The sequence below is a fragment of the Varanus komodoensis genome, unplaced genomic scaffold (genome assembly GCF_004798865.1).
Source record: "Varanus komodoensis strain SLA01 unplaced genomic scaffold, ASM479886v1 scaffold7_1, whole genome shotgun sequence".
NCBI lineage: Eukaryota > Metazoa > Chordata > Lepidosauria > Squamata > Varanidae > Varanus > Varanus komodoensis.
Window position 1 is genome coordinate 16,097,135 of NW_025336479.1, and position 18,778 is coordinate 16,115,912.

Below are 18,778 nucleotides of genomic sequence, written 5' to 3' on the forward strand. Positions count from 1 at the left end.
ACATGGTTTCCATGCCAATAATTATACTGTTCTTGAGCATCTGCATGTTTCTTTCATTGTTTCTATAGGAGTTAGCTATATACTGTAAACATTAGCTGAGTCCAATTTTCCAGGTCCTCATTCTATATTGATGAACAAAATTCAGCTGCCTAATCAACAACCCCTGCAAAGAAAAACACAGATGAATAGTTCTATATACCACTCTTCTTGATTATTTAGTCCAGAGAGTCAGCTTATGGTTCTCATGAGAAGTGAAAGCAGGGCCAAATGGTGAAAGACTTATTTTCTTCCTCTTCCCTTCCTAACCCATTTTCTTTGTGTGCTGCATCTTTTACAATTGCAGTCTTGTGGACAGGGAATGTCCTGTTTTGCTGATTGTATGTAGCTGGTGAAAGACATTTTGGCTGAGTTGCAGGATTTGAAAAAAAACTTTAAATAAATGAGTAAGTGAATTGAATACACAAGGCCTTGCTGCATTGCTTCTCCCTCCTCTCTGACTGGCAGCAAGAATGTGTGTGTAAAAGCCCTAAAGCATCTGAACCAGATTAGGAGTTGACAAAGGGGCTGCAACTGTGCTGGGAGCAGAGGAGCCGAAGTGCTGTTCACAAATGGCATCCTTTTGCTGGGGAGAGATTCTGGATCCAAACCTTTAGGGTCCCTGCAGCCCCCATCTCTCTATCACATGAGGCCTAGCACAAAAGCATCAGGAATACATCTCCAGCACTCCACATGAAGATCCTTCTGCTTCGGACTGCATAAGTGTAAGCTTTCTCATATAATGAACCTCAAACACCGACACAGCCAACTAGTCAAGGGAGAAGCATTGCAGTTGGGGTGTCACCAACATGTTAATTTTCTAACCATGGTACCACTTATAAATTATGAAATGCTCATCTGCCAACAGTCTGGCCAAAACCCCAGTGTTACAGCTATTTCCTTTGAACAAAGTTCCACACATTTCACCAGAATTTGTTTGCAAGTCCGTTTTCTTAGGACTGAAGCCACAGGTTAATAGATAATGTGGTGCTTTCGAGCCAAAGCACTCCAGGCATGTGTCTCTCCATGTGTGACTCTTCTCACTTCATAGCCGCGCTTTTTGTCATATGAATGGCATGGCAGCACTGGGGTATTTCAGCATCTCTAAACTATATTGCTGATTGCTGTTAAATATTTATACACCTACTGTTAAGAACAAATCATTTTCTCCATCTATTTCATGGATACAAATTATTTATAAGTACATTATTAATTATTTAGGTTTTCCTGGTATTATATTTGCATTAATAATTTAAATTCATATAATTATCTGTTAAATCATATAAATATGATTTAGCCTCATTTGTCATCTGGAGCACAAACAGCAAGTCTATCATGGACTGTATGCACATAAAGCACGAGTGCCATCACTAATAAGTATCCATTGGATGCTAAAAGTCAGGACGGCATCGTGCTACCAGCTTAATATCCCTGCCACATAATTACTGTACCTATGGAACTTCCTGGTCCCTCCGAGCTGGGATGCCTTTTTGTCCACTGGCTATTGTTACATTGCGCAGGTAGCCAGCAGTCATAACGAAAGTTTCTTTACACTGTTCACCAATTACTTCTTAGGCCTCCAGAGGGGGATTAGCACTTTTTTTTCTTTTTGGTATGGTAGGTAAAATTGATTCACACACTCCAGGAAACGTCAGCCATCTCCTCATTAAAAACTTCAAAGCATGGCACAGCTGTACAAAATATATAACACCACAGCTTAAACCCATACGTTATCATATATCCTAGGGGTAACTTTTGCTCTGTGTGTGAGTGTTTGGTGGGTCACAGATTGGTACTTTTTTTTTACTTGCTTGCTATTCATAATATATTCAACATTGCACTTAGACTTGATGCAAAGTGTGTTCGGTTAGCATTAAAGCTTAATCCATCTGACCTGCGACCTGATCGTCTGCCCTGCTGTACTGCAAAAGCACCAGCCTTTTCAGAAGGGTGCACAGATTTGGCAAGGTCACTGCTGTCTCTTTTGGTGACAAGGTTGTTCCTGTGCATGAGGAAAGGTCCAGAGCTGTGTCATGCAAGAGGCAGTGCATCCAAAGGACCTATCAGACATGCCTGCCATTCCAAGGCTCAGCTGTAACTTTATGGTAGCAAGAGGAATTAGGTTTGTTACAGAGGGCAAGCTTGTAGGACAGTATGCTATTTATCCAGTGGAGGATTGCAAGTGGCGTTAGCGGGGTCAAGCTGTCCTTGACTAATTACTAATATTTCTTATGCGTAATGTAATTATGAGAAACCCACTTTAACCTACCCTGATCTTTCAGGATGCTAGATATAAGCCGTTTCCCTGAATCTTAGAATTCTTCACAGTAAGAGTAAAGTTGCTTAAGAAAGCCAAACCCTGCTCAGGCATCCACCTAGATGTGTGAGGGCTTAAGGTGAGTAGAGGACTGGGGCGATTCACACTGGCTACACCCCTGTGTGTACACATATAGTTTTAGTATCATTGTTATCTTTGTTGGTTTGTTGCTCTGAAATTGTTAAAATGTGGAGGGATGTCTCAATGCTGGAAATAAGGGGGGTTTTTTTCAGATGTTCTGGCCCCACCTATTTAATTCAGACCTTGCTGAGTGGTGCTAGTGAGATATGAACAGGAAGAGCTCAGCCATGTTCACTCGGCCATGCGAACTCTCCACATATTGATAATTGCACAGAGAACACAACTCACCTGCAAGCAAACGCAAGTAGAACTTGCTGGGTACATGGCCAGGTGTGCACTGAGAGGGTGGAGCTAGGGTGCCCAGAGGAGTAAGGGACAGGGTGCTAGTATGAATGGCCCCAACCCTCTACCCGTTGTAAGCCCTCACACGTTTGAACAAGGCTTCAGTCTTCATAAATTCTTATATTTAATTGCCTGATGCCTTTACCACCACTCAGACCCATGTGTGGATCAGAATTCAGCTTCATGCCAGATTTTGCACTTCCCTGAGTGCTGTGATGTTTCAATAATTTAAATTAGGGATGGTAGAGAATTCCATGTGGTCCATGTGTTTAACCAAATTAATCTAATTTGCACTTCCTGGAATAGTAACAAAGATCAGACTACAGTTATCAATTTTTCTTACTTGTCCAAAATTAACTATGAAGTTCCTAACATTAAAAAAAAAACCCTCACAGAACCATGTATATAGTAGGAGAAATATATACAAGACTGGATATAGTAGAGGAAATCATGAAAAAGTTACATTTTTCTGGGGTAGCTTTTTTTGCAACAATAGTTACAGACTAGTGCAGAAATGTGATAGAACTGAAATCACACTAAATGGTGTTACCTATGAATACCCATCCATCTTGAAATATGCATATTAATCTGTACTTTGAAACAAAATATACATTTAAATGTGTGCTGAGAAAGTATATATTTAAAAATGTATGTTGAGAAGATTTTTCTGCAGATTAACATAAAAATGGAATGCAACAGAATTATGGGTAAAAACATGCAAAAGTGATACAGATCTGAAATGGAGATTCGCCTGTTCTCTAGAGACAGGCATGTTCCAGATTTCAGTCAGAAATTCCCCTTTCTGTTTGGGATGACATAGATCAGGGGTCTTCAAACTTTTTGAATAGAGGGCCAGTTGAAAGACTGTGGTGTGAGGTGGGGGTGCAGGCCAGTGAGCACACGTTGGTGGCTTGCTCACTCGGAGATCTCCCAGTGAGTCCAAAACCATCTCCGAGTGAGGGAGCCAGCGCAACAAGTGCATAGGCGGGCAGCGAATAGCGGCATGGGCTGGATGGATGGCCATTGCAGGCCGGATCCATCCCGCGGGCTGTAGTTTGAGGACCCATGACATAGATGGATACAGCAGCATAGAGCACATGCTCTGTAGGTGGAGGGTTCCAAGCTCAATCTTCAGCATCTCCAGTCAGAAGGATCACACAGAAGGTGATGAAAAAGACTCCCACTGGAAACCCTGAAGAGCTGCCGTTGGATCTGCAAGAGGCTGACCTGATATCTGGGCCGACCTTTCTGCCTGTGCCGCTCACTGTGCAGGAGTTTCTGACTGTCAACCCCCATCCGTCCTCTGCTGACAGTGCCCCCCATGGGTGAATAGTCACAGTCAGAGAAGGGCTTCATGCATCTGAAGAGAGATGTAGGGAACCTTCTGGATTGCCCCATTCCACTTTGGAATAAAACTTAATTTCATAAGGCCTAGCTATTTAGATTGGTCTTTGCCAAGTGCTCCTAAGGTAGCTGATTTAGGATCTACCCATCCTACTTAGTGAGTGGTTGAATCTGATTTGCATGATAAACGTGTCACTTTTTTCCCTCTGGGAATTGTTTACCTGAAACTGGAGATTACTATTTTCCCTTTTCTTTTTGGCTTGGCAACAGAAGGATTTTACAGGCTGGACTAATTAAAATACAAAGAGCTTTGGCTTTAAACGTTTGTTCCTTTTCAACTGCTTAACTTCAGCAAGTCAGCTTATGCAAATATTCACCCCGGCAGTATTATTAAGAAATACTTTTTCTCTTTCAGTTGTTGTTGTTACAACTGCCTGAATGCCCTTGGATATATTCTAGCTTCTTCTATATAAAACTATGTAAAGCTCTCTAATAGAAAATTCACTAAAGTAGATTTCCCAAATAGGACTGGCCAGAGCAGTAGGCTTTCAAAATTATCACTTGGCTAAGAACCTACAACCTATGGCTTTATAATTTTTTCAGAAATGACAACTGCCACTACCTGTGAAATCAAAAGGAAAATAATGAAGGGAACTGAATCTTTCAGTTTTCCAATATGCACATGTTCCCATATACATATGAAGACATACAAATAGGGGAATGTTGGTGATCCTGTAATTATGCTGCCTTTAATTAGGGCCTTTATTGCAACCCTTTATTCTGTCAACCTATTTCCATACCTGCTAGATTAGTATACAAGTGAGAGTAATTTTAATGGCTTACCAAGCAAGAGGCTCCCTGGGATGCTTTGGGACAGTCTGAACTACTGTGAGGAGGAGCAGAGCTGATGCCAACATGTTTAACTTTTTAATTTGAAGATTATGTTGAAATTGAAACACATTCTCCAAGGTGAACAACAAGCACTTTTGTTACAGTACTTAACCTTAGCTGTGAGTTAACATTAATTACCTGGCACACTTGTGTCTATCTGTTATACGTTTAATAGAAGACAATAGCTCTCAAACAATAGTATACGGACCTCTGGTGACATGCCATGGTCCTCATCAGTCCTTCCATCAACCTGATGATGAGGATACATTTAAAACAAGAAGTCCCAGCAGCATCCTGGCAATCACTAATTGTGCACGTCTCCGTGTTCAAGCAGAGCTCTCATATGATGACAGCTGACAGTGTCTGCTGGCTTCTTGCTTTGCCAGGTATTTTTTACTTAAAGTAAACCATTATTCTAGTGCTGATATTCAGTTCAACTAAACTTACCACAGAAACAATGCAAAACATCTAAGCAAGCAAGGAACTAAAGAATTTAAAATAGAGCAGGCCTGAACAGTTGTATCCCACCAGATGGAAGATTTATTCTCTTTATTCAACAACATTTCCCTTTTTTGACAGTCCGAGGCAGACAAAAGGTTCACTTGGCTTGCAGTGAAGTTACATATAATACATATATTACTTATATAAATTATACAAAGTTCTGTATTTGGCTTTCTAGTTCTGCAGATCTGCAGTCCAGATGTGGTAGTTCTTCAAACTCAAGGCTACTTTACACATGCATCTATATCACTCCAAATTCAACATCACTCATGCATTGAAGATCAGGCATCCATCCATGCTCCCTTCCGTAAGTGTGCACGCCAGCCACATACCCTTCACCTTCAAGTATGTGAAGGTGCTTTGCACATATACCAACATTTATGCACAGAAGTCCTTCTTGTAAGAAGGGATCTTGGGCCAAGAGAGGATCCGTGCATGTATATACACGGCCCTTTTGCAAAACCTACCTTGTGTCACACTGGTAAAAAATTAGTTGATGCTGATGTAACGGAACTGTTATCACACGTTTAATCCTGTCTGAAATTGAAAGATTCCACTAAGAGCATTCAAGTCACAGCAGAACTTTTACATGTTCCTAATAAATGCTTGTAAATATAGTCCACGTAACTTGCTTTGGATTGTCTTGAATAACTTTGATTCATATAATGTGGCTCTCCTTGAGGGACTTCCCATGGCCCGTATTTCTGAACTCCCAAATATATATTCATACACACAGGTGCACACGGCAGAATTCACAGGAATGCTTCCACCCTGCCAGCTCTGCAATGGCAATCTTGTACTTCAGGGTAACCCAAAATGAGCAGAAATGGGCTGGGGCAGGTGAGTAGAAATCACAAATGGGAGTTCCTTCAACCTGTCTTTTCCAGAAATGAGTTTCTGCTTGTTTTGAAGTTTCCCCTAGAAAGCATTAAATCTTGTTTAACCTGACTGATCAGTTGTGCTTTCAGGAGGTGTTAGAAAGATGGCACATTTTCTGTCTCCCAAACTACATGGGAGTTTTTTTCCACAGGTAGGGTTCCATTACCAAAAAGACCCACCATTGAGGTGTTGCAGAGCAATGTTCTAATAACTTTGGAATGATCAGCAGGGTCTCCTCTAATGATCTTAATGGTCAGTTGTATATATATAAGAGAAAGTAGCTTACTAGATATCCAGGCCTCAAATTGTTTATGGCAGTAAAATCTTCAACCTGACTCAGAAGCTAACATGGATGGGTATTCCATAGAGATTCATACACACAAACACACAGAGAATAACTTTAGTTAGAAGATGGTGCCCGGTGGTACCCCACAGCTGAGCTGCCCCAGGGGCTGAGGTACCGTCACCCAATCCTATTCTTTGGAATCAAACACACAAGTACTGGTTGATCCACTGTAGAAGACTGTTCCCAACTCAGAGAGGCAGGGAGTCCCTTGACTAGCGGGGTGAGCATTTTCAGTCTGTCTCTTGGGTCCAGTACAAGGTACAGGCATTCATAGCCTGCTTCAGTGTGAAGAGGTTTTCTGTTAAGAATGACTGAATTCTTATGAATTAGAATGGTTCTCTGGCCGGGGCTGGTGTTGCATCAACTAACCAGGTGGGTAAATCTGGGTCATGTTTACACCATCCATATCTCCAAGTTCATCTGTCTTTCTCCTCTAGATAGCTAGTGTAGATAGGTTTGTTCTGTTTCAATTTTAATATTAATATTAAATTTTACTTATTAATCCCTCTTGTTATTGTATTGCATGTTTTCCAGATCATTTTGTTTATGTTTGATACACTTTTTTATAACTTTTCACTGCACATCAGCTCAGGTATCCTTAAGCAGAGGAGTGATTCAAAACTATCTACATCTATATCAAACCCAAAGAACTGTCTGCTCCAATAAGAACCTACCCATATATTAAGCTCTTTGGAAGAGGGCTCTTTGCAAAATTTGTGGGAGAGAGGCTTCGCCGTGGTGCTTTTAGGCCATTATCTGATAGTTCTTCAGTGACATGGAAAGAATGTTGGTTTCCACATGCCTTCAGCTGCTTAGATGGATGGATTTCTGTCCATGTAGTTTTATCATTGCTCTTTTACTCTTGGTTGATAACATAATCTGTTTTTGTTCTGTGTCTATGTTGTGATTGGTTTTCAGCACAGTTGTTACCATCACTTTTTCACATTATCAGACAGTGATATTAAGGATTCACTTATCTGAATTTCGACTTAGTTTTTCTGAACTCTTTTTGAAAATTCTCAGAAGAAACCCAGGCTGGAATCAAAAAGAGCTTTGGTCTGTTTCAAATGCTTCCCAGCCATGCATCTGCTATTCCTAACCTTTGTGCAGCCAGCTTCCCCCTGCAAGTTATCCACCCTCAAAATGTATTTTCCATAGCATCAAAACAGAAAGGAAGACCCAAAGAGGATCACCAATCCTTTGTCCTGCATTAAGTCTGACACCTTATCAACAGTAGACTCTCAGGGCGAAAGACACAGATATTGCAATCTGATTTGGTTCAAGATCTGTATTAAAGGACCAGAACCTCTGGAAAACTGTAATTCCTAAATAACCTTTTACTATTGACAAAACGAATAAACAAATTTGCACTGGACATGACTTCTCAGTATGGCTTTCAGTTGTAATGATGGCACAAGGAACAGACTGCTTCTTCCTACATCTTTTTGTCTTGCTGCATGGTAACTTGAGAGGAAAAGAAAAAGGTTGTTGGACGAATGACCTGACTTTAATTACAAACCTAATAAGCATGTTAAGGGAATTTTCACCTGGTGGTAAAAGGCTTATTATTTCTGAAGTAGGAATCTTTAAACCTGAGCTCTGGTTCTGAATCTCAGCTACATCTTTGTCAACGATGATTTGGATGCAAACTTGTGTACATAGAAAGAGGCTCTGTAATGGTTCTGTCCCATTTCTTCCTCCCTCTTGCAGCCCATTAGAAACCTTCCAGCAGGGCGGCAGAGGGGAGGAACTGACCTAAACAGACCAAGCTGGGACATGGCAAGAAGAGTGGTGCACTAAGTAGAGAAGTTGGTCTAGATTGGAGGAGCACCTGGTATCTCTCTCCAACTGTCCCTGTGACACGGACTTATGGACTTGCAAACATTAAATTAGTCTTTTATACACACACACACACACACACACACTAACACTCAAACATTTAAAATTTAAAACGTTTAAAATTTTTAAACTAACACTCAAACATCACAAACATTGGATTCACTGGGTCAACCTCCTACTACATATTTTTAACATTCTAATATCAAATTCCAATTAATTTATCATAGTTTGAAAAACATCTCTAAATTTACACCAAGTCCCGTTTTTCCAGCCAATTATAAAAAGAGTCCCAAGTTCGATAGAAATCAGTATCCTCTTTCTCCTTCAACGATAAAGTATTAAATTAGTCTTAGGTTGCTTAAGTCAATCCTTCATTGAAAAATATAGACAGTGCAAGATTGCAACAGTTCTTTTGATGCTAGCAAAAATTTCAAAGGATATTGCACAGACTACTTCTACTTAGCCTAAAATGAATTAGCATAGTAAAATGTCCTTCACAACTGAACGAATGGATTCCATATGTGAATCCCACATAGACGTTACAGAAAGTTTTACACATGTGGAAATGCTGAGTTCTGCATCTATACTTGCTCATTGACATACATACAAGGCAGTAAGCAAATACCTCTCTCCTGAGAAATATTTGGTGGAAGATTTCCTCAAAAGTTCACATTCAGCTTGTTCCTGGTGTAACCAAAACACTTTGTGTCACTGTCCATACACCTGTAGCAGCTGAGGCATGATGCAGCAAATTGATCTGGAGGTCTTTATCATCCTTGCAGTTCAGAAGGAAACAATAGCTGGCTTGGGTGAATAGTATCAGGACAGAGTTTGGGAACTCTTCAGTGCTCAGGGATGCTTCAAATTGTTGTTCTGGTGGTGTATTACACTGGCAGTAGGACACCAATCCATGACTTCTCAGCAGCACCATAAGAAACTTTGGGTTCCTCATTCCATTGCCAGCAGCTCATGTGTTCAGAACTAAAATAATGAGTCAATCAAGCTTTCAGTGGGAGCCAGTGTAGTGTGGTGGCCAGAGCTTAGACTGGGGACCTGAGCAATCCAGCTTCTCATCCTCATTCATCCATGAAGCTGACTGGATGACTCTGGCCCACTCATTCTCACCCTAACCTACTCCATGGGGTTGTTGTAGAGATAGAGATGAAGTGGTAGAGAGCTACATAAGTCACCTTAGGTTCCTTGCAAGAGGAAAATAAGTGGGATATAAACACAATTTGATGATGATGATGATAGACAGCTTAATTAACTGGTGAAATATCTAAAGAGAAATAAGTTCATTTGGATTTTCCAAAATAGGGCTGCCACAATATGCAAACAGGAAACCAGTCCAGAAAGCCATGAGGGATCGTGAAGATATATAAAAGTGTTAAATAAATAAATACAAACTCAACATCACTGTGACAGGATGAAATTCAGCAGGTATGCATTTTCCTGTGATGGAGCTAATGGAAAAGATGGACCTGCTGAGATCCTGCCTGCCAGAATACTTGGGTGCTTTGGAACCATTACTTTGATCCAGCCTTGAGTGCCTGGACTTCTGGTTGCACAGGTCCTTTTTTCCTGCCCTAAGTAAGTCCCTATGCCCTCTTCAGATTTGCTCAGAAGGGACCCAGAGGGATGGAGGATCTGTTCCACCACTAGCAGCCATTCTTAACACAGCTGGACACAACCCCTTGTCGGCCACAGAACAAAGAGAAGCCAGTGTAAAGGAGCGTCTGTTTGCCAAGCTCTGATTCACCACGAATCCGCCTCCTGAGCAATGCTCCAGTTGGGTTCATGTAGTTCAAGGCTTACAAAGCACAAAGAAATGAATTAATTCAAATGTCATCCTCACTGTGTATCAGAGGAGGAAATGATAGCTTCCTGTACAACGCAGTAAGAAGCGTTTGTGTTGATGTTAGAGTTATGGATCATCATGACTGTGGCTTTAAGTGCAAAATTAATATTTCATCTTAGTACTCTCCCTGTACAAAATGGTTTGATTTTAATGAGTGCACTTTACAAGATGAAAACTGCTTCCACCTGAAATACTTCAATTTAACAGAGCGTATTTGTCTCCATCCATATTAAAATGTGATTAGAACTGCACATGGAATTATTGTATTTGGAGAGCCACACTGACAGCAGTTTTAAAGTCAAACCTTGAGTGTAGCTAGTTGAATCTGCCTCAAAATTGTGAATTAGTACTGCAGATGCTTAATTGCATTAATATCAATATTTATACCTCGATAAAATATGTTTATGACACTGTAATTGATAAGGCTATTAATATCACCTAAACTTAGGACCTGCAATTATATTGCTATAAACTAAAATTTATTGTTACCATAATGGTCTCTAGCACTCAGCCTGAGATACTGAACTGTATTATAGAAATCCATGAAGCTATAGACTATATTTCCTTTTCCCTCAAGGAAGACCATATTTGCATTTTAAAATTAGAATTTGCTTTCATTTGGAGTAATGGTTGCCCTTTCAAGAGTGTACTTTTAATTAATTCTCGTGTTTGTTCATCTGGGTGCCACACGGAATAAGCTGCACCTTCATGCTTTATATTATGCTGGTGAATCAAGCATGGATCCTACAAGCACAGAACTCTATTCTTGACTGCTTCCCAGGCGGATCCCCTCCACTGCCCTCCCCTTCCCAGAACGGAAGAGGAAATGAAACTATGACGTTCGGTACCATGTCCAGGTTGGTTCAGTGCTGAAATGCTGCCACCCATGAGGGGAAGGGGTGGGCCCCGCCAGTCACTTCTTCGGTTCCCTGGTTGAGATTTGCAGAAAAAAGCCTGGTTAAGTGTGAAGACTCCATGGGGGTGAAATTCTGCCAAGTCTTCTCAGTTTGGCCAGCCAGATTCTGTCTCTACTTCCCTTGATCACTCCAACTTAATTCGTTGAGCCAGCCTACGGTTTTTGTTTGCATTTGGTTTAAAGCAATGGTCTTTGAACTTGAGGTACCCAAGGAACATTTATCAGTGCAGGAAGCTTTTTCAGATGTGAAAAATCAGTGTAGATCCTATTAATAAAAATGTTTCAAAATTTTATATGAACAAAATATTGTGCAATTAATTTTGCAATAAGATATTTCATTCAGTGTAACCAAAACTATGCATACATGCATTAATTGATGCATTAAATTATGCACTATTTATTTACGCATTAATTTAATGCATTTATTACTTAGTAACTAAATAATACTAAAACTACTGAACGCAAACTAAACAAACTAAACTAAATATTAGTATAACATTACTAACAAATAATTTGGAAAAAAATACTTCATTTTAATGACCAGGATGTGCTTGTTTTTTTACCACAAAGTAAATCAAAAATTGGGGTTTTTAAGACAGTTGCAAGCAAATTTCTCATTCTGTATTCATTTTATTTCTGCATTTGCTTTTGTCACTGCATACCTGGAAAAGGTTTTTGCATAAATAAGTTGTGACAAAAAGCATAAAAATTGTGTTTGCATTATCAGACACTTCAGGATATTCACTATAAGATTAAACCAAAGTAGTTCTTCCTGTTGGGACTTTATTTTATGACTGAATCTGTAGAACTAACAATTAATTGTTGCCTCTATTTCAGTGATTATATATGTGTGTGTGATCAGTTTGAATCTGAATCCATATGTTGTCCATAGGAAGTCCTCAGCAGTTATAGTCAGCCTATAAATTCATGTATAAATAAATAAATGTGATTTTGAGCAATAATCATGTTTAATAATTGAGTTAAAAATACTTCTTTCAATTAATAAAAATGTTCATTTTGGGGGATGGGGGGATACTCAGCATACCTCTACATGTGAGGGTTTTTTTGTGAGAACTAAATCACTCCTCACAAAATTGTAAGAATCATCTTGAGTTTAGCTTCTTAGATTTAATAAAATCAATGGTTTTCACAGTGTCATCTAAGATGTGTTTTCTTTTTTTCTGGAATTCATTTCATGATGAGAACGGAATGGTACAGATAGCAATGCTGTGAATGTTGCATATGTGTTGCTATTGGTTTTTTTAATTATTATTATTCTTGAGATGATTCCTATAATAGTTATTCCTATAATAGTTACTCTCCTACTGATTCTATGTCAAATCATTCTTAAAGACACAAGATCAGATCAAGTTTATTTCCTGGTTAGCTGGCAACCCAGTTTTCAGCACTGTCAGTGCTGATAACAACCATAAAACCAATAACAGTAAGCTTCACTTTAAGGAGGTTTCACCATTTGATTATTATGGTTTTGGCTTGTGCATCTACACCCCTTAAGTCAGAATCTTACCATGAGGTGTGCATGTGAAGTACAATGGCTTACAGTGTAGTAATGCTGTTTATGACAGACAAAAATAATTAAAACAGATAACAAATCTTATCTGTCTAGTTGGTATTCCTTTGTCTCTAAAATAAGCATGGAAACAATTGATTGTACCAAATTAAGCAAACACTGCAGAGTCAAGAAGGTGAGAAGAAGTGGGAAAGACAGTCAAGCCCATTCACCTTGGAAGAATTAAAGGAGATTCACAGTGTAAACTTAGAAATTTGTAGATGGCCAAAAAGCCTTCGATGGTGCAAGAATTCTTCACTCCACAATTATTTCCAGTATATAGCAGTAAAAATCGGTGTTGCTCAAAGGGAATGACCTAAAGCTAATCCTAATCTGAACCCTAGCCCTAAACATTGCACATCCCTACATGGGAGTAACATCCACAGAGAGAACAGGGACATCAGAGCAGGCATCCAGCAAGAGACCACAAACACCCAACTTCTACAACCTCCATCCTCACAAGAAGTATACCCCTCACAAGAAGGAAATCTGTCTCTGGCAAACTTGCCTCTGTTGCTGCTCCCCTCCCCACTGGGTAAGGAAAAATGCTTGCTCAGAAGAAAAGGTTGAGCCTCCACAGGGAATGATATGCCATCACATTACTAACACTTGTTGAAAGAACAGGGTTTTACATCAGAGTATTTCCCATACAAAGTATGACTCTCATCTATCAAGTACTCTCCCAACTCCTTCTCTCCCTCTCACTCACCCTCTCCCTCACACACACACAGAGAGAGAGAGAGAGAGAAATGCAACATATAATAATATAGATGCTGTGACCTAACTGGCTGAAGAAATCCAGGCTAGAGTGACAGAAATAGTGTGAGGAGCTCTGTTTTGGGTATTGGTAAAAATCCAGAGGATAAATCTTCTCCAACTTGACAAGATAAATTAGCATAACATTAAGAGTTGAACTGCAATGGAGGTTCCCTAATGACTTATCAGAAAGCCTTTACGGATGCAAAAGAATCCCCTGCTCCCAATGTGGGCTCCCAATTTCAAGCACATTCCTGGATGTATTATTTTTTTAAATCAACAGACTTCTAATCACTGGGTAGGAAAGGAAGTGGAGATCTTTCCATCCAGCTTAAATAATGGGATGGGTTTTTCTAGGAGTGCCCATCATGCACCAGGTTATAAGCCATCCACTTTAATCCAAGTCCAGAACTAAATCTCAGTTCAGAAATGTGAATCTTTACTCCCCCAACCCCACACACACTCATCCAATATGATTGGTAAAAATGAATGTCTGTACTTTTTATTCTGTTTATCAGAATCAGGTGGTGATTTCAGACATAATATTCCCCAGTGATAAGGAGAATATACTAGCACATTTCAGACAAGTAAGTATACAAATTTTGTGCACATCTTTTACTTTTTTTTTTTTTTGGTGGATCTACCAATAACATCATCAGCAGCAATAGTAGAAATTTGAAGAGATAGTCATACCTTCTGAGGATTTAAGCCTGAATAGGTGCAGGGAACTTTGCAGAAAAGCAGCCTGTATAGTCTTTTGGTTTTATTTTAAAAACTGTGCTTATTTTCCTACAAGTTGTTTTGCATAGTTGTTATGAAAATGTTGCACGACACAGAAGTGATCCTAGTTAATATCCTGCATCATTTCAGTGATAGGTGCAGAACTTTTTTTCTGGAAAAGTAATGCTGAAATTGTGTGTTGTTAATTTGTATGAAAATGGTGCATGTCACAAAGGTTTGCCCAGGTAAGAAATTGGGGGTGGGGGGGCAGAGGGTAAGTGCCATGGCTAGGGAGCACTAGTGAATTATATTGTTTTCTTCTCATCTGGCACTGAAGCAACAGAAAGCACAATAGCACAGGAGTGATGGATTTGCAGCATGTAGTGGCAGAAGGATCCTCTAGAATTTTCCAAGCAAATACCCAATGCTCCACCCTACCAAGTCTCCCAAGACAAAACTACCTCAGGCAAGACAAATGTTGCATACATGAAAGGCCTTTGTTCGAGCTAATGTTTCTATCAGAAGGTTTAAATCAACACAGGAATGGGTGCATATGCGTAGAAAACTTCAAATCAGTGCAAAAATGCTTTCCTCCAATGGTAAATACTTGCTGGAGGTTTTGGCTTTCCAAAGAGATTAAGACAATCTATAGTTACCTTCCTTTGAGCTTCTTTGGGGTCACAAAAGCACTCCACAACTCTATAAAAAGGAAACTGGCTTAACTTTGGGAACATTTTTTTAACCATCCTGAAAATGTGATGTCCTAGACGAACTAGATTGTAGGTCTACATGTGTAAAGTATAGGACAAAATTTGAGTTTGTGGTCATCTGATGGAGTGTGAAGGTAAAATACAACATCTTTCCTCTGTCCTATACAGAGTAGTGGATTACAGAAAATGAGCACTCCTACTGAAAAGGCCCACTTTTGAGAAGTGACAGGACAATGCTCGATTGCATCATCCCTAGTAAAGCCTCCTCTGAAAATATTAGGGATCAGAAAGGTGATCTGCTAGATATGCTGGTCTCCAGTTATATAGATTTGTATCTATAGCTTTGTGTATATAGCTTTGTACATAAACAACAATTTCTTGAAAATGCCTTAGTACATGGAGAGGTTGGTGATAAATATGTCAATTCTTGGAAACACTGTATCTCCAATAGATATTGAAGCAATATCTGTGTTGTTCTGTTAGTCTGAGTTCCCATCTTCCAGAACATTGATAGTCACATTTGACCCACTTAGGAGGACTCCTTACTTTGATTCCAACATGTCCTGAATCTGTCAAATCAACTTGGTTTGGTTTGGCATTTGTCTGGATCTGAAGTACATCTCTAATGAGGAGATAAATTATATTAATAGATTATGTTTATAAGGTGCAAAGTGTCCTATGTTCATCCTTTTGTTTTGGTTGTGCTCTAGCCCTAAATAGGGCAAAAGTGTGAAGATAAATGGTGCTCCAACCTTGTCCTTCACACCCACATTTTTCATTCTCAAGCTATACAGACCAAAGAAAGGAACTATTGGTACCCATGGAAGCTCTCCAGGTGAACAAGAATGCTGGAGAAGCAGAGTTCTGGATTATGTGGAGACTCAGAGACAAGGTTCTCCTCTTCAGGCTTTCTTCTCTCATGAGCTGAAGGCAACAAATGTGATGAAGGAAGGCTGGACTGCTACTCTTCCATACGTACTTAATATATCCAGGTTGAGAATGTGTAAATAGGACTTCGGCCTTCACCTACTCAGGTGCCAAAATTCAAGGGTCCTTGAAAGTACTTTAACCTTTCAGAAGTATACTTCTAGTTCCCTGTTTCTCAGGAAAGATATACAGATGGGGCCCCTTTGTACATTTCTAGTAAACACAACATTTTGGAGTATATATGTACCAAGTGGAAACCTCAAAGTTAGTATGTGTACCCAGTTTCTGATCTGAGGGAGAAATGTGCCAGCCTATCCATCAGGAAGAATGGACCATTTTTTAACTTCCAAGGGAGATGCATCTGTAGACTCATTTAAGCATAATGTTAAATCATAGTTTTCCATGATGAGAATCAGCCTGGCCTCCCCTTGGACCTGCATGCTCCCCACTTCACTGGCATGACTGCAGGCAGAAGCTTTTACTTCCACATTGGATAAGTTTGCCATGCTATCCAAACCTGGACAAACCGTGGTTAATCTTAACCAGGACAGAAATAAACCAGCTGCAAAGCATAGTTTATGAAATAGGCTTGTTTTCAGTAACCACATTTTAGTGTTGTTTATATCTCGGAAAATAATTCTTAATCTTCAGTGTAATTAGAAACTTCCAGTCTCTTCCTTGTGGCAGTACCAGAAGAGAGGAAAGGGGTGTTTGTGAAAAGGATGTATTGAATCTACATTAGAATTGTCCACAGTCATCTTTATTCTTGTCCTGAAGTTGTGAATTTCCATGAAAAAATCATGCACTGATTCAAGATTTATCTGGTTTCAATTATTCAGTTAAATCTAGGCCCAGGTTGTGTCCCACATCGACTTTTTCCTTGTGTTCAACATTGCACAATGAGGTTTGTAGTTCTAGAGCTGCACAAGTTCTTGGCCATCTGCATTCTGAAAATAATATGCACATCAGCTAGAAGGTTGAGCCATTTCCAGGATTATGCATGAATCTGTTCGCTCATGCCACAGAACTTAGATACAGCACCCTCATCAATGGCATGAGGAGTTTTCTTCACCTTCTCCCTGCAGTATTAGTACAAGGACGTGATTTCCCACAGCCCATAAATGAGGTGTCTAACATTTAAGCTGAGCCTATGAAAATATGGCACTTAGCACATTGTTTCCCTGCTTCATTTCTGGAAAGAAGTGGAAACTGTGGAAAAATTAAATTAGAGTAGGTGGAAATGTACAGCAAGTGCTACATTTCTCTCCCATCTTACCAAGGAATAAAGAATTTAAGTGTGAATGAAGTGTGAATAAAGAGTACATGCAAGTCAAAATATTGCAGTAACTTTCAAACCACTCTGTGTTCTAGGATTTAGTTGTTGGCATTAGACAGCCAATGAGAGGCCGAGCAGCTGGGCTTCAGATACATACATGTTTGTTTATTTCTGGGTGCCATTTAAAAGGGTCCTGCAACACTGTATCTGTTCTGTTTGTGACATTTCTATTTTCAGATGGTGAAAATATCATTGAAAGAACAAGCTGCACATTATTTAAACCTTATAAACACTTCCAGTGAGAAGGAAGAGGGGGGCTGTGATATACACGTAGATAAACAAAATACAGAAATAGTCACCGAGAATTTTAGATGGATCAAGATATAATATGGATGTGATATTTTGCATCAGGCTTTTCCAGTGAGAAATAATATTTTCTTTTGAGTAAGAAAAGGTGCTCATGCTAACTTAGTTTTATTTATCTAATTTTTAATTTATTTATGACAAATAAATTAAAATAGAGCAATACTTCAATCTAAATCAGCCATGTTGATTTAGAAATTGTCATTTCATTGAATTCTATCTATTTAAATCTGATGACACAAATAATCTATACCTGCCATTGGATTATTGCTGTGCTTATATAATGTCACATACTGGACTGTCACCTTGAGATATAATCCATATCCATTTTTTCTTAAATAAATGATCAAGGATCACATATTTATTTTAGTGGCATTTGAACATTATATGATGCATCATACGCTTACTGGGCACTAATGCAATTCACTCAGTCAGGAAAAATCTCCAGCCCCATGCGCCACATACTAAATGGAATATGGTAGATGCGTTGTAGCAGTTGTTGCTGTTGTCAAGTCATCTCCGACTTATGGTAGCCCTGTGAAAGAAAGCCCTCCAAAATGTCCTATCTGCACAGTCAGGTGCTTGGAAACTCAAGGCTGTGGCTTCCTTTATGGGACTGATCCAGATCATACTTGATCTTCCTTTCCTTCTTTCGCATTGGATTTTCCCTAGCATGATTGTCTTCTCCTGAGGGTTTTGCCATCTCAGGATGTGCCCAATGTATGGCAGCCTCAGTTTTGTCATTGTTGCTTCTAGAGAAAATGTTGGGTTGATTTGCCCTAGCAACCACTTGTTTGTCTTTCTGTCACTCTTTGCAAAGCTCTCCTCCAGCACTATGCTTCAAATGGATCGATTTTCTTCCTGTCCACTGTCTTCACTGTCAAGCTTTCACCCCCATACTCCGTGTTGGGAACGCAATAGTGTGGATGATCTTGGCTTTGGTATCCAGTGAACATCCTTACACTGCTTTTGTCTCTCACTTTAATAAGGAGTCATTTCAAGTCAATACTGCTTTCTGGCAGTGGTATGGTGTCATCTTCCTTTCTTCAAGTATTGATATGTCTTCCCCTAACTTTTATTCCTTTGTATGATTCTAATCCAGCTTT